Consider the following 16,262-nt stretch of genomic DNA (forward strand, 5'->3'; position numbering starts at 1 on the left):
CATATTGGCCCTCCATACAGAAATTTGTTTAATACGCTGAAGAAATAGTAAATACGGAGAGAACTCCCTGCAGCTTCTTTTTGAACAAATACTTGGTCCAGTTCATTGACGCTGGTATAAGGCAAGTAAATATTCATTCTGGTACTTTTGGTCCACGACATTTTCTTTGCTCTTATGTATCTTATATCATATTAATTAAAGTAAAATAATTGAAAACAGTTTAAAGTTTAGATTTTATCTTAAAAATGCACACTGAAATGGCAGATATTTGTTCTACGTATTTGTGCTAGAAGAAGCTACTTTTCGTCGTAGAAGGACATTCTTCACTTTTATGAAATAGATCGGCACTGTTGACGTGACTCACCGCAAATGTGGTGTCGATGGAAAGCTGAGACCGCCAGCATTTTAGCATTACCCATTGTCATTACGAAGAATTATCAAAAGTGTGTTTCAGGTGATACTGAAATTCGAGAATTGCCCTAAATATCAGCGTAGACATTTTCCAAAAATAATTCGTTGAATATTGGTAGAGATAATGTGTCACTACTGCTACAGTATACCCGCTTTTAAAGCTTTTTTGAAAATCGTGACTTTTGAACTTAGGCGTGTCTCTACCGGCTCCATTTGCAGTCATTGAAACGACCAGTTTCCCGCTACCTCTCTTAGTAGTCTGGATGTCGTGTTCCACTGTCACAGATTGTACGGACGAAAATCAAAAATTTCTGTATAACCTCGTTCAGAGCTCCGAGCTGACTAATAATATCTCTAAATATCAAAAATGCATCCAAATAATCATTTAAGCGACATTCAACCGTGTCAGGTTATTGAGTTGGTTCAACTTCGTTATTATTAGGTTCAAACATTGTTTTTAGTTTCATGTTGCGAGATGAAGGGGCCATTGTGTAATTTCTGTTATGATTATGCAGCCGAATTATATGAAATCAGTCAAAAATAAATAGCCTCAATACGGATGAGTATGTGTTGTTTGTATTGAGGCTATTAAGTCAAAAACACTCAAAGAGTAAAAGTAACGCAAGTCGCTGGGCATACTTCCAAAACAACTGATATCGCTGAAGATGACGCATTTACCAAAAAAAATTTGCTTCACAAAGTGGCAGATGATTCGGCTACTTTTCATTTGTACATTTTTTCAGGACGTATTTTTCCCTATTTTAACAATTTTCTTAATAGTACTTTCCTCAACATCAATAGGAAACACGGACGGACGGACGGACTGACAAAGTAACGTATGATTTTTTCATTTCGTTTAAAGTACTATAAGAGACCAAAATGTATGGAGATAGGGCTTCTTGGAAGATTTATTGCGTGGCCAAATTTTAAGCTACAAGAACGTGTGATAGCTCGTTGAACTCGTACGGACGCCAAGTTTTTTTTAAGCTAATTTGGAGTCATTTGGATTTGAATTGTAGAACTTCAATATTTGCTGTATATATGGTTCTGCAGTCTACGACAAAAAAAAAATGAAATTTTTTCTAGTAATAGGACTTGCGTCACGGGCGCTATGCCAACGCGCGCCCATGATAGAGAGGGTAAAATATTGTCATATAAAGAGTTGTTGTTGTTGTTGTTGTTGCGATGGTCATACCGATTGTGGCAGGTGAGTGGTGACTTGGTTGCTCTTTCAAGAGAGTTTCAAGGGTATTACACAGTATTAACGTTAAGGAAAAAACTTATTTGTTATAGTACATTGTTATATAATCAAATGTACATTTATTTACGAGCAGTTAAGATGATCAATTAAAATAAAAAATGTATGTAACGCCATCACCATTATAACTTTGGAAAAGTAAAACACTTCATAATTAATATCACAAAACGGGGTGTGATAGCCATGTACACAGGCAGCTACAGTTCAGCACAAAAACCTCATTTTCATTAACCAACACACAGCGTCCTCTCTCTAGTTCCTATATAAACATTAGTGGGTGTTATGAAAATTCCTCAGCTTAAATTGTATATATGCTTCGAGGTGTGTGTACATGTAAATGGAAGTGTAAGTTTCTATAGAAAATGGAAAATAATCTCCCTTTAATACAGCTAAACGGTTATTACTAAAATAAAATTTGCTTTAGCCATAATCCACCTTAACATAAAATATTAGAAAATTTTAATCTCGTACATAAATAGCTCTGAGATATTGTAAATAGGAGAACAATCAACCCACTACGCTGCCATCTTAGCTTGTATCGTAAATCGCGGAAATGTTTTATGTTGAAAAAAATAAATGGTGGAAAAATCACCGTTCATAATAGTTTAAAAAATAGTTCCTTTACCTGCATGACCTGCTGCTGAACAAGGTACACTTTTGAGTCTATATTTTTTTTCCTGTAAAACAGAAATATTGCCGGTGGTTACTTGTACATTTTAATATTTTTGATATACTTTCCCACCCATGTTATTCACGTCTGTTCACAATCAGACTTTATTCGTGCTCAATTTTACTGAACAAGTGAATTATCAAATTTTAGCATAAACACAATGTCGTCGTGCATTCAATTTTAATTATTGTTGTTCCCGCTGTATAACAGATGGCATATCAGACTGTAACAGTAAGTAAATGTCGAATAAACACTTCCGTATTTAAACCGTTTACAGTTTTAGCGTATTCCAGATGGCTAACGAAGAGTTTTGATAATATGAGCATTAAACGCATTAAAAATTGAGCGAGCTAAACAAGTTTAGAAATGTCGCTACTTCCATTAGTTTCTTAGAAAAATGAGCGTCTCAACCAAATGAATTCACAGTAAAGCATCATTTAAAGTTAAACTGGGCAGGAGATCCTTTACGTGCCTGTTTATTTGTGACCTCACTAACAGCCGGCCAGTAACAAATTTAGTCTGAACCACCGGCTTAACTTGACTTCCCAAAAATAGTATTCAAACACGCTTTGAGGAAAGGTCGGCGCTTAATTGATATTTTGCCTAAATGTTGGCTTGATACATGCACATAAATTCATCGTATTTGGGCAATGCGATATTAATTGCTAAAATTGTGGAATTGGCTGACACTGAAATCGAGCCCGGATCATCTTTATAGAACCTAGCCACTTAGCCATTCCATCACGTTTTGTATTAAATATATTAAATCTTAAAAGAGTAAGATTGTTGATTTTTAGTTCTTAGTGATTATTGAGTATATGAGTTAGATATGTTTCGACAGACGAGAAAAATAAACGATGGTCTTTGGTTAACGTTAACGTGAAATTTATATTAAGAGCAATGGACCCTTTTCAAATTTGAGCGGAAAAATATTCATTTTTTGATGATTTCTCTGAAACAAAATCTTTCTTTTTTGAAAAAGTAAAACCATTGAAGCACGCAAAAATGTGTTACTTTTAAAAGAAAAATTGTTTTGTGATAATATATTCTACTTGGATACACTTTTGCAGATTGTGTAAATTTATGTAATCTGCACAGGTTTTTTAAAGTAGGTTAAGTTATGACTCACAAACCAATTTTTCCTTTCAGAGTACAGTCGAAGAAAAATAGATTTCGGTTTTTTCAACGAATACAATCCAAACGATGTTATTTAATCCACATGCGATTTACAAGTACAAATACATATACATTGGTAATAGGGCAAGTGCAAACTAACACACTTACACAAATTATATTCTCCTCTATTCACCTTGCCTTACAGATGATGGTTTGGCGGAAAAACAAGCTAAAAAATGATGTATCATAGGTTTCTTCCATCGTACGGTAAAAACGAAGTTTGACAGGCCGAAAACAACCGACCTGTGGATGAACAAACATAACCGCAACTTAAACAAATTTGTTCGTGAAAACTCAAAGTGAGGTTGTGTTAGCTTCTCTGTGGATGACTATTGACATTTTCAACGGCCTTGGAAGAAACCTATATTTACATGTAAACTTTACAAATTTATTGGAATTACAAAAATTTAACATTCCTTCATTTACTTAAACGAAGAAATCGGAAAATAACGATATCACAACACGAATTACTGTCACCTGATTTTTTTGTGTTTTTATTTTTTCATATTTTTTGAATTTTTCGCTCCAAATATTAATCTGTAAGGCAAGGTGAGTAGAGGATAATTGTGTTGGAATGTTTGCACATTCCCTATACATGTGGGATAAATAGCATTGATTGGATTGTATTGCCAGTTTCTTATTTGTCTTCGACTGAAACACATTTTTGAGTGTAATCATGGTTTTACTATTTCAAAAAAAGGGTTTTGGTTCAGAGAAATAATCCAAAAATGAATATCTTTCCACCTAAATATAGGCTACAAATTTGCAAATGGTCAATTGCTCTTAAAACGAATGAAATAAAACTAAGGTTGTCTGATACGATACTTTGAACAAAAGACGTAATCGTAGTATTGTACACGTTTCTTCCGTTTTGCAATAATTAATACGTTCAGCCGATTTGAAAGGATTGTGTGTCTGTCTGGGAGCGAGTTTAAGGATTAGAAAGTCTTGATGGACATGCCTGCTGAATCTATGGTGAGTTGTGGAACGTTCAGAATCAGAAATTCGTCTTTTGAGAGCTTGAAGTTTCTTTATTGAAGGATTTGACGTTGGTTTTTACTGTGATGAGTTTCCCTAGTCTGATCTTCTGACAAAATATCTCTTATTAGAGTCCTTTTCAGATGAAAATCTGACAAACTTCTAACGCTAAAATTGACCGTTTATTTCACAAATTTCAGCATCCTTGAAAATTACTTGCCATTCACTGATGAGTTGTAGTTGAAAGGACCCTTATGTGACGAAACAGTGTCTTATTTTGAACTAAAGTTCAAATCCACCTTTTACGGGAACTTTTGTTAGGCTCAATAAGAGTACTCATTTGAAACGACTGTTGCTTAACGGCTAATTATGCTTTTAGTTCGTTGTAAATTGACAACGTTAAAAATGAAACGTACAGCGGTGTACCAAATACAAATCCGTTGCAAGAACCGCAACGTTAAAAATGTAACGTACAGCCAGGTACCAAAGACAAACAAAGATGTCAAATCCGCGGCTGGACAAGATGATTCAGCACTTTTCAATATTTCTATACAATTGCTAAATATTTTTCATATGCAGAATGAGCACCAGCTGAATATCACCAGCTGGTGTACAAACAAAAACACTTTATATTGTATACAATTCAAAGACAACCTACACACAGTGCATTTCTACGTTAACATCATCTACGCGCACATAACACGTATGAATGAAGTAAACACATTGTTAAGAATATGTTTTGATTGTTTATCATACAATAAGTGTGTGTTACCAGATCCAGCTGGTGATATTCAGCTGGTGCTCATTCTGCATATGAAAAATATTTACAGGCTGTATAAAATTCTTTTAAAAAAATCCCTAATTTGTACAGGCTTTAACATTTCCACTGTCATTTTTTTCAAAGAATGTTATTGTGAATTCGCAATGACACAATGAAATTCTCAGAAAAATCTGACAGTGAGACATTTGAAATGTTAAAGACTGTAAATTTACAAATCTAGGAATTTTTAAAGAATTTTATTGAATTTTTGAGGAAATTCTTAAAAATATGTTCGTCGTTTTCTAAAAGGAAGATATTATTCAGTTACATCATCCGATATCAAAATGGCGGTTTCAGCTGTGTTTGAAGCATAAAGGCTCTTTAAGGATGGACACACCCTGGTCGTATTTCTAAAAACAACCTAATCGGATTAGGTCTTATTACTGCAATTTGGTAATCTGTACCCAGCTTCAGTTTGTGGTATATGTAATCGTCAACTGTCCATTTTCGACTGTGTCATTCATCAGTGCTAGTTATGATTTTTGTTCTTGATAACTTCCTCTTGCATTGAAATTTATGTGCAGTGACATGACATATAGTTTTCAGATTCGGCGATCTATTTTACATACTTTTTTCCGAAACAAATGTGTATGGAACACAAGCAAATATTTTTTCCTTTTTTTTGGTGTGAATTAATTGATGGACATAGTCGAAAAACAATTGTCGAATACACCACTGAAATTGCTACATTAGAATTTTAGAATTGGTTTTTTTTTAAATGTGTTGATATCGATTTTTAGATTTATTCTTTTTTAGCACCCCACATACGAATTAAAATAAATTTTTTGCCACTACGCGGTGCAGTATGCTCAATTATACCGCTGTTGGCCCTTTTAGTTTACTGTAAATGAATTTATTTTAAACTGTCACAAAATTCCCGACAATTTAAAATTATTCTAAGAAACAGAAACTTTTTTCCAGCAACAATGTAGAAAATCGTGAATATGCAGAAAATTACATTCAAAATCAATTACAACAGCTTTGTAAGCGATGTATTCGATAAATTCGAAACACAATTTCATGTCTTCTTACATTTAACTCATTCAAATTATAAAAGTTTTACCCCCCAAAACTTTCCTAGTCATTCCATCAATGCAATGTATAACTTCATTACAGCACAAGAAAATCGACAATCGACTGGCGTATGTATGTTGTTTGCATGCGAGTGAAAATGTTAACGCTAAAAGTGTGTTTTACAGAAAAATGAGTATATAGAAGATTAACACTCAACATATATGTATGTCAAATTAATGCTAGTGTCCTTAAAATACAAACGAAGCGATGTTATCAAGGAGCGTAAGCGATTGTAACTAATTTTGTCTTTGATCGTATGAAAAGAATATTAGGGTTGATATAGATCGACGAAACGACGACGTTTGGAAATTATTTGAAGAATTCCAGTAATATTGTCGTAACAATGTCTCTTGGTTGGAATATATTTACTCGATTTAATCGGATATTTAACAAAAGCTGCACAGATATACTGACAAATACATACAAATTAAAGCAGAAGTTATGCACAACTTCTACCATGATGTAATGGACTTTTATGTGAATTTAAACGTGGAAAATTTGAGACATCGCCATTTGTTTTTTTTTGTATTTGATCGAGTTCGACAAGAAATATTGCGTTTTTTTAAAGTAGATGACGTCAGTACTGAACGAGCATTTTAGTCCAGAAAGATGTGTCGATGTGATGCTACTTTAACCAGCGAGAGAATTCAGTACTTGTACTGTTTACTATACACACTGGACGTGCTCTTTCCGGCTGGGCCTGGAAACCATCTGGTATAGTAATTATTTTGGCTTTGGAAGAATTAACCAAAACCAGATGAGCTGTGTGAATATAGCCGCATCTCATACGTTCCGTTCGTGTTCACATCGTGTAAAATATAGTAAAAGCAAGTCGGCAAAATTTTTTTTTGGTGAATTTGTTGTCTGACTTAATTCAAGGTGATGGTTCCAACGTTCACAAACATGTAGGACAACTTAATTCCACCAAAAAACCGATGGAAGTTAAAAATTGCAAGGGTTTTCGTAACTTTTTGATCGTAACTTTCCGTTCGTAACTTTAAGGCTTAAAATTACGAAAATTCTAGAATCGTCGCCCAGAAGATTAAACCGACATTTCATTGTTGACATCTTGTTGATGTTAAAAAGTAAATGGAACCTGACAGCGTTTCGTTATCCAGCGAAGTACAGTGAAATTTCAGTATGAATTTCCTTCATCTGTTTTTGTCACATACAAGTAACACTGTTTCTACTTGTTTATACGGTTGAAGCTGTTACACACACGCGTGGTAGTGAAAAAACCGTATAAAGACGTATGAACAGTTTTGATTGTTTGTGTGAATCAGCTAAAAAACAGCTGAATCAAATTCATGCTAAAATTTCACTGTCTCCAACTGTATTCTCACAACTCCTTTAAAATGTCTCTCTCGACTCTTAACTCTTTCGAAATCTTATCTTCTGAGTCTTCTGGACGATATGTGATACAGCAAAGAAAAGATTTACGTACTCATTAAACATTTCAAAATTACTAAACTAGCATGTAGCACGAAAAACATTTTCATGACCTTGTAAACGTCAGACGCGATCCCAACTGTCAGACATGTCGAAAAATATCGAATGAATTGAACGAACGATTTTCATATAAAAATCAGTAAATTGAACGCAGTTAACGTCAATTGATTGAGGTTAAGGACTACTTGACGAAAAATTAAGTGGGGTTACGTTGACATGTACCGTATAATGAAAATGATCTATACTATTAGAATTATAAATAAAATTATTTTACTTACATGGAAATGTGGAACATTTTGAGCTGTTCATAAACGACATTTATACTACACAACAAACAAACCAATTAAATAGCTCAATCGTATTACTTTGACGCTCTTCATGTAATTACCTAAATAAAGCTATATTAACTATTCATGCGAGTCTACGCAATTGGATTGACTGAAAAGCTAAACATTCACTTTTGTTTGATTTAAATGACTACAATTCGAATGAAATGTTGACTGCTTAGGTATCAGTAATAAATATTGTCGAAGTAATTATTTCGTTTGGATTGAGACCCAGATCGATTCGATGGGGGCATGTTATACAAATAATGATTTAGTAATACTTTTCTTTGATTGCGTATGGAATAGTTTATTATATGGTTAATCAGTCATTCAGAATCTTCCCTTTCATTCAATTAATCTAAAAAAAAAAACAAGAACAAAGGGTTACAAACAGTTGAGTAAAACTCACGCTTAATTTACACCGAAGAATGTTTGTCCTTTCCATCGATATAATATAGTGTAGATAAGAAATATCAATGCAACTTTATGAGGAAAGATTGCATGTTTATATGTAAAACGTAACTGACGTTCTGAGAAAGTGCGCGAAATAATGTCATACAAATATTTGAAAATAATTAAGAGTGAAATTTTTGAAGAGGTACGTATGAAATCCTTGCTTCATTACGAGACCCTAAATGTTGTATTGCTTCGGTCGTGTTCCGAACATTGAGTTAATTTTTAGCCCCGTACGAAGTACTGGGGGCTTATAAGATTAATATGCCGTTTGTAACACGTCGAATTGGAAGCAGACAGTAAGGGCAAAGCATTTGGTTATGTTAATAGATGACGAATCCGCAATAAAAAAAAATGTCCGTCCGTCCGTCTGTGACCCCTCTAGCTTGAGCAAATCACAACCTTTTTTCAAAATTCTTTTTTTCCCCGATTGGTATCGACAAAAGTAAGGTCAAGTTCGAAAATGGACATGGTAGGGTCGGCCCTTCCAGAGCTAGGGCCCTATAGGTGTTTTTCAGTCTTTCGACGATATCTACCGAAATACGCACGCAATAGCTGCTTGTGATATATCAAATGAAAGGTATTGACGAGTAGAACAAAGTTGCTGAACATTGTTTTTGGGTAAGATGCAACGAGGGCTTGTTGGGAGGGCTCAAAGGTCGTTACTCGGCCCTAAGTGTTTTTTGCACATAAATCGAGTAAATCTCATCCGATTTTGCTAGATTTAGTTTTTTATGGAAGGTAATTGAATACCGAAAATAACGTGGCAAAAAAAGTTTCAAATTTGGGCCCTTGGACTAAGGCCGCTACTCGGCCCTAAGTGTTTTTTGCACATAAATCGAGTAAATCTCATCCGATTTTGCTAGATTTAGTGTTTTATGGAAGGTAATTGAATACCGAAAATAACGTGGCGAAAAAAGTTTCAAATTTGGGCCCTTGGACTAAGGCCGCTACTCGGCCCTAAGTGTTTTTTGCACATAAATCGAGTAAATCTCATCCGATTTTGCTAGATTTAGTTTTTTATGGAAGGTGATTGAATACCGAAAAGAACGTGGCGAAAAAAGTTCTAAATTTGGGCCCTTGGACTAAGGCCACTACTCGGCCCTAAGTGTTTTTTGCACATAAATCGAGTAAATCTCATCCGATTTTGCTAGATTTAGTTTTTTATGGAAGGTAATTGAATACCGAAAAGAACGTGGCGAAAAAAGTTCTAAATTTGGGCCCTTGGACTAAGGCCGCTACTCGGCCCTAAGTGTTTTTTGCACATAAATCGAGTAAATCTCATCCGATTTTGCTAGTTTTTGTTTCATTTGAGAGATAATTGAATATCCAATAGAAGGTTGGCAAAAAATTTTGTGTTTCTAAAATAATGTCGTAAATTGTTGGTTTTATTTGAGAGGTACTTCGTACGGGCTTTCGTAATTGCGCTATGCGCAATTTTAAAAATGAACACTTTCAGTAAATTTGACCATGCCCAACTTGACTTGCATTTTGGTAACAGACGCATTAGAAGGTTGTAGACGTATTAGGGTTACGGGCGTATTACGGCTACGGACGTATTATGGTTACGGACGAAATAGGATTACGGGTCGTACGGGGCTAAGTCGCAGCAAACGCTCCGACTGTTCTGATGCCTTGTTTTTTATGCTTCGGGCCAAAAATGAGGGCAATTTTGGATTTTTTTTTCTCGAGTTTTCGGCCCTTTGCATGAAAACTCACATGTGTAGTACCTGCTTTGGACGATTGATTTTAGGCACTTTCGCTTGTAAGCCTCACTCCGTTCGGCCTACAATCCGCGAAATTGCCTAAAATCAATCGTGCAAATCAGGTACACAAATGACTAATGCATGAAGATTGCAAGACGAAAACAAATTGAAATTTTGAAATAAAATTTCTATTGTGCGCGCCCAAACGAGATTTGAACCCAAGACCTCTTGCGTATGGCTTATCGAATAGTTTCCATCAAACGTATTAGAATTCCATTTATTACCGGCATTCCTTTTAGGAATGAAGGCAGAAATGCAGACAATATTCGATTATTAAAAGTGAACGCGAGAGAATAAGAAAAAAAAATTTATTCGCTATTAGTTTACATGCGTGTCGCTGCATCACATTGAGTGAAAATAGTAGTTTGCATAACAAGTTTTCCTGACTTTCCACATCATACTTTAAAAATAAAACGAGGAAATTTTTAGTTGATTCCATCTACACTGTCTTCCACTCTGCCTTCTATCAGCTTTTTTTCGGCACGTTTTCATTTTGCGCACTCTTTCGTTTACTTATCCCGCCTCGCTGTGAAAATAGTGTGAATATAGATATTTTCCTAATGTATGCTAAGAGGATGTTTTTTATACCGAATGAGATGAGAGGTTTCTAGTAAGAGCTGGAGGCAAGTTCTGGAATCGAATTCGCTAAAAAAGCTTTTTAGAATAAGTTGAGAACAACGATTTTCTTAAACGATGTCGAAAATACGCAACAAATTCGCGAAATTTTCACACTATTTAGGAACACATATGATGTTACAATATGTTGTCGTATTATAATTGTCAATTGCAGAAATATTTTCTATCGCAGAACAGATAAGCGAAAGTTCATAACATTTCACATTTCACAATGCTGAATAAGTGGATTAATGTTGAAGAGGATTTTCTTTCAAACGTACAATAAAATATAAAAAAAATTTATCAGCGTCTGAATCTGAAAGTATGATTTAAAAATAAGAATTCCATGCTAACTATAGTCTGAACTATTTCTCTTCTTTTTATTAAAAAAAATGTTATTTTGAAGTGTGTTATTGACAAAAAAAATCTAACAAAAGATATGATAGGAAGTCAATCAGGTACCGGCAGGAGCATCGAGAGCCCCGAACGAAATGCTTAGATTCGTAGACCTATTAACTAATCACATAAAACTAAGCAGAGATGTTGGAAACAATTTGTTAGATCTTCAAACTACCTCATAAAACCGTTGAAATCATTTCTTGTAATTCATTCGTTTATCATACTCAGAACTGTAGTAATTCTCCATTTAACCCTGATTTTGTCATGTTACTATTCGTTTCTTTATACCTTACACCGAGTACGGTGTTGTTAATGGATTATTTATTTACTTGTAGGTTGTTAATGTTTAAAATCTTACCTGTTTTACTTTGTGCAGCTTCATTTGTTCTACAGTGGTGACTGCTATTGTAGGTGGCGATCCACTTGTCAACGGACAATACATAAACAAATTCCATCCCCTATTCAATTTTGTTTCTCACACGGAGTACTTTTTTGATAAGAGGAAACTAGGCATTAACTAGTCTTTGGTTCTCTCGCTCTGATCATAAGCCTATCGTTCACTCAGTTCGCCCAGTGTTCACTATAGCTCAGTGAATTTTGTTTTGATGAAATGTCAAATCGCCAAAATAAATTTTTAGTCTTAAACAAGTTTGTGTCGAATATTTGAGGTATTTCGTGTAAAATTAAGTGATTCTGTTTGAGTTTTGGCCAGAAAATAGTTTCGCGTGTGCTAAACAAAAGCTATGATTAATTCTCCGAAATAATTCTAAAGTCGAATTAATTGAGTTAAACAGTGTTAGTGGTGTGAAAAATTTGATTTTTATCAAAAATTTGACTACGACTGTGCAATTTAGTGTTCAATTTCATCAATTTGTGCGCTTAGAAATTCACTGCAATACGTTTTGTGCTAATTCTATCAGGCGAAGTGTGAAGAAAACAAACAAAAAATAAGTTGTCATTCAGATAAACAAAACTTCTTGACAAGTCTGTTGTGAAGATAGTTATAAGTGATCCATAAAATCTGAAATTATTTTAGCAGTTAAGGCCCGTCATTGGGAAATGACAGGACAGTTTCCCGAAAATGTATGGAAAATTTTATCACAAAAATTCACCGAAAAAATTAAAAGAAACTCACCTCTTATGCTTTCCATTGTATTCGGGCATAGTCCCCTTAGGTCGCCAAGGCATATTTGAACACTAAAACACTTTTTACTCGATGCAAAAACAAAAAGTTTTTTTTGTTTTGTCGCGACAAAAACACAGAAAATATTTCGACACAACTGTGACACTCCGCTACTATAAGTACTAGAATGAATGTTTGCTGTGTTCACTTCGTTGATAAAATATTTTCATTCAAAAAAGTGTTGGACATATTATAAAAATCATGAAACAGTTGACAAAGTGTAGCGTATACAGTTAATAATGCTCATCGACCATTTTTTAAAGCTTTACGAGAGCTCAGCGGACATTCTCTCAACAATGGGAGAGCATTTATTAAAAATTTAGCCTCTCGTAAGACTGCGCTGAGCGTAAATAAATGTTCGTTCCTCTTTAGTAAGCTAAGAAGACTTCGCGAAGTCTAATTATGCCACCTCTTTGAATAAAAATATCGGCTGAGTTCTAATAATTCTCCGCTGAGCTCTAATAATTCTTCACTGAGCTTTAATAAACCTCCGCTGAGCTCTAATAATTCTCCGCTAGGCTTCAGGAAGTGTCCGTTAGGCCTAAGCAAGTTGCAGGAAGGCTTAATGGAGCGAATCGGACACTCAGCGGAGATCTGCCAAAGCAAAGTGGAGTCTTATTAAATCATAGCAACAATTATTAGGTATCCGCTGATGCTTATTGAGTGTTCGCTTAGCTTCATTGCCTTACTACAACGTGCTAAGGTCTGACGGACTCTTACTGAAGCCTAGCGGAGAATTATTAGAACTCATTAGAGGTTTGTCAAAGCTGAGCGCAGAATTATTAGAGCTCAGCGGAGGTTTGTTAAAGCTGAGGGGAGAATTATTCGACCTCAGCCGATATTTTTGTTCGAAGAGGTGGCATAATTAGATTTAGCGAATTCTTGTTAGCTTACTAAAGAAGTGGGAGAGTTTTAATAAATGTCTACCATCGTTGAAGTGTCGGACACTTTTTTGAATGAAAATATTTTACCGCCGAAGTGAACACAGCAAACTTTCCTTATAATAGCGGAGTGTCCCAGTTGTGTCGAAATATTTTCTGTGTTTTATCGCGACAAAACAAAAAACAAAATTTTGTTTTTGCATCGAGTAAAAAGTGTTTTAGTGTTTAAATATGCCTTGGGGACATAAAGAGACGGAGCACGAATACAATGGAAAGCATCATGGGTGAGTTTCTTTGAATCTTTTCGGTGAATTTTTGTGATAAAATTTTCCATACATTTTCGGGAAACTGTCCTGTCATTTCCCAATGACGGGCCTTAATTTAAAAATTGATTTTTTGGCTGAAATGCTTTTATTTGAATGTGTGCACGTTTCCGGTAAAATAAAATATAGTGATAAAGTCACCACTATTGAGGTCCCGTTAAATGTCATTATTAGTTAAAGTTGATTGGCAATATTGGCATTGTCTATTACGTAGTCTTTTTGACTTAATATGAAGAGTTATAAAAGAGATGGTAGCAACTGCACACATTTCTCTCAAGTATCGAAAATTTATATTGACTGTGTTATAGTTTCATATTTTTCTTTTAAATAAAAAACAAAACTAGGCACACATCCTTGCATTAACTCTTAAAAATGAATTTAATGGAAACTCTGAATAATGTTAGCATCGTCAAAAAAATACGTGGGACATGATAGTAAAAAAGTCCCACATTTATAAGTTACATCCATAAGCTTTTTTCCTTCGCAAACACAGCTATAACTATTCCGTATGCCCAAAGAGCCATTAAATCTAAACCAAGACGTCGTTTCATTTAAAGACAGAAGTTATAATCATAAAATATACGTAATCGAAAGTTGACAGCCAAGGCTCATCCTACATCCAGCACTCGTAAATTATTGTGTGAACTTGTGTGTATAAGACACATGTATCATCTTCATAAACATTAAGCCAACTTCATCGTAACGCGATGGAGACAAAGTGAAGAAATGGCTGTCATAGGTTGTCATATTATTAGACAAAGATGAGAATTATTATATTGCTGAAGGAAATAATTTAAGTATTTAATGCTGATGATGTTACTTATAATAATATTTTAAGCTTTTATTTTATCCGTAGAGAAACGAGGTTGTGTGGACATTATGTGGATATTTATTTGGTTATTCGGAAACTCTTCTAGATGTGCATCTACATGAATACTTCATTTGGGTTTTCGTTTTATTATGGGAATTAATGTGTAGGTAAATAAACTATGGAAACCTGATTCTACCTATCCAAACATTTTGCAATTTTAAGAAGCTGACGGTACGATATTTTTTCATGGTCTGAGTTCAATGATAGGTGGAAGTTGTGTCTGAATAACAAAAAAAAAACGGAAAGTGCCTTATCTCTGCAAGTTATTGATGAACGATAAGCCCAAAATTACCTTCGTTGTTCTAACATTATCCATTCATGAGAATTACGGAATTATGGTAACAAAGCAAAATTCTGTTGAGAATTACTCCTATCTCAATACTCCGGTATTGCCCATCTACGAACTTAGCCTTATGATATTCATTCTCCGTCGATTAAAACCAAAATTTTGAAAATCGGTTAAGAATTACTAGACTTATCGCGTTAACAATTGTACGGACGTTTTATGTATTTTAAGGTTTTTTTCTTCATAAGACCCTGATTTTCAGTCAAGTGAATAAATTGAGTGAGAGCGTTTCGTCGGTCACAAATAATCGGAAAATCGGGAACTGGAAATTTGTATTTTTCAACGTTCCTCTGACAAGCTTAATCCGGCAAAAATCCGATGGAAATTTTATCTTTCACTTAATAACTGGGGTGTGATGTGTGCTAGCACCATAACGGTCAACATTGTAGCATTGTAGCGACTAGAATATGGCAAATCACTTCGATTGGAGACGATTGCACATTTCCCGTAAAGCATTAAAATGCTGAATGTTGATATTTGGTCTGATTTTATAAAATGTTAAAACCAAACTGTCCTAGAAAGGTATATCGTTCTAATTCAATTTGATTCCCGTTTACGTTTCTTTATTCGTAAAACATTCGAAATGTAAACTGAATTTTAAATTCAATTGACTACTTTCATCTACAAATCTATAAAATCATCACACGAAACAACAGAACACAAACAACGTCGTAAAAATTCCCCGATGACGTATCACGAGATATATCAGCACATCAATAAATTTTGTAGTGCAATAAAATTTACAAAGTGGAAAGAAAATACTTAAAACTGAATCCATTACAAGGGTGTTTATTTGTATCGAAATTTCAGCAACATTCACAGTAAATGCAATATTCAGACGTAATTTTCATTTTCTCTGTTTAAATGCGAGGGAAAATGCTAAGGTACTCGTATAAAGAAAAATATACTCGTCTCTGGATAGACTGAAAATTTCGCCATTCGACATAGTATGCACATTTAATTATGCATGGCTATGTGTTTTGCCTGAAGCTCTCAATTAATAAATTTTTGATTATATTGTAAATTGTTTAGATGTGCTGATAATGACCGGGGTGTATAGGTTCTAATGAGGTGGCATAAATTCGAACTTAATTCGGTTTTCCACACAGTCATGTATAATAAAATGGTGGGCTACTTCCAGTAGCACAGTAGCAACAGAAGGTCTGTGAATTACTATCACCGGGAATTACGATTATAGTATTCCCGGAAATTGAAGTGCAGATGGGAGTTTTGATGTTCGGAGAAATAAGATTACTGGGAAGT

At 34.6% G+C, this 16,262-nt stretch overlaps 1 long non-coding RNA gene across 1 annotated transcript in view; it reads right to left on the reverse strand.

Moving 5' to 3' along the window:
* LOC119069306 overlaps window positions 1-16,262 on the reverse strand; it is a 481,283-nt gene that overhangs the window by 408,523 nt on the left and 56,498 nt on the right. The gene's annotated exons all lie outside the window — the stretch shown is intronic.

This window comes from Bradysia coprophila (assembly GCF_014529535.1).
Source record: "Bradysia coprophila strain Holo2 chromosome X unlocalized genomic scaffold, BU_Bcop_v1 contig_26, whole genome shotgun sequence".
NCBI classification, from domain to species: Eukaryota; Metazoa; Arthropoda; class Insecta; order Diptera; family Sciaridae; genus Bradysia; species Bradysia coprophila.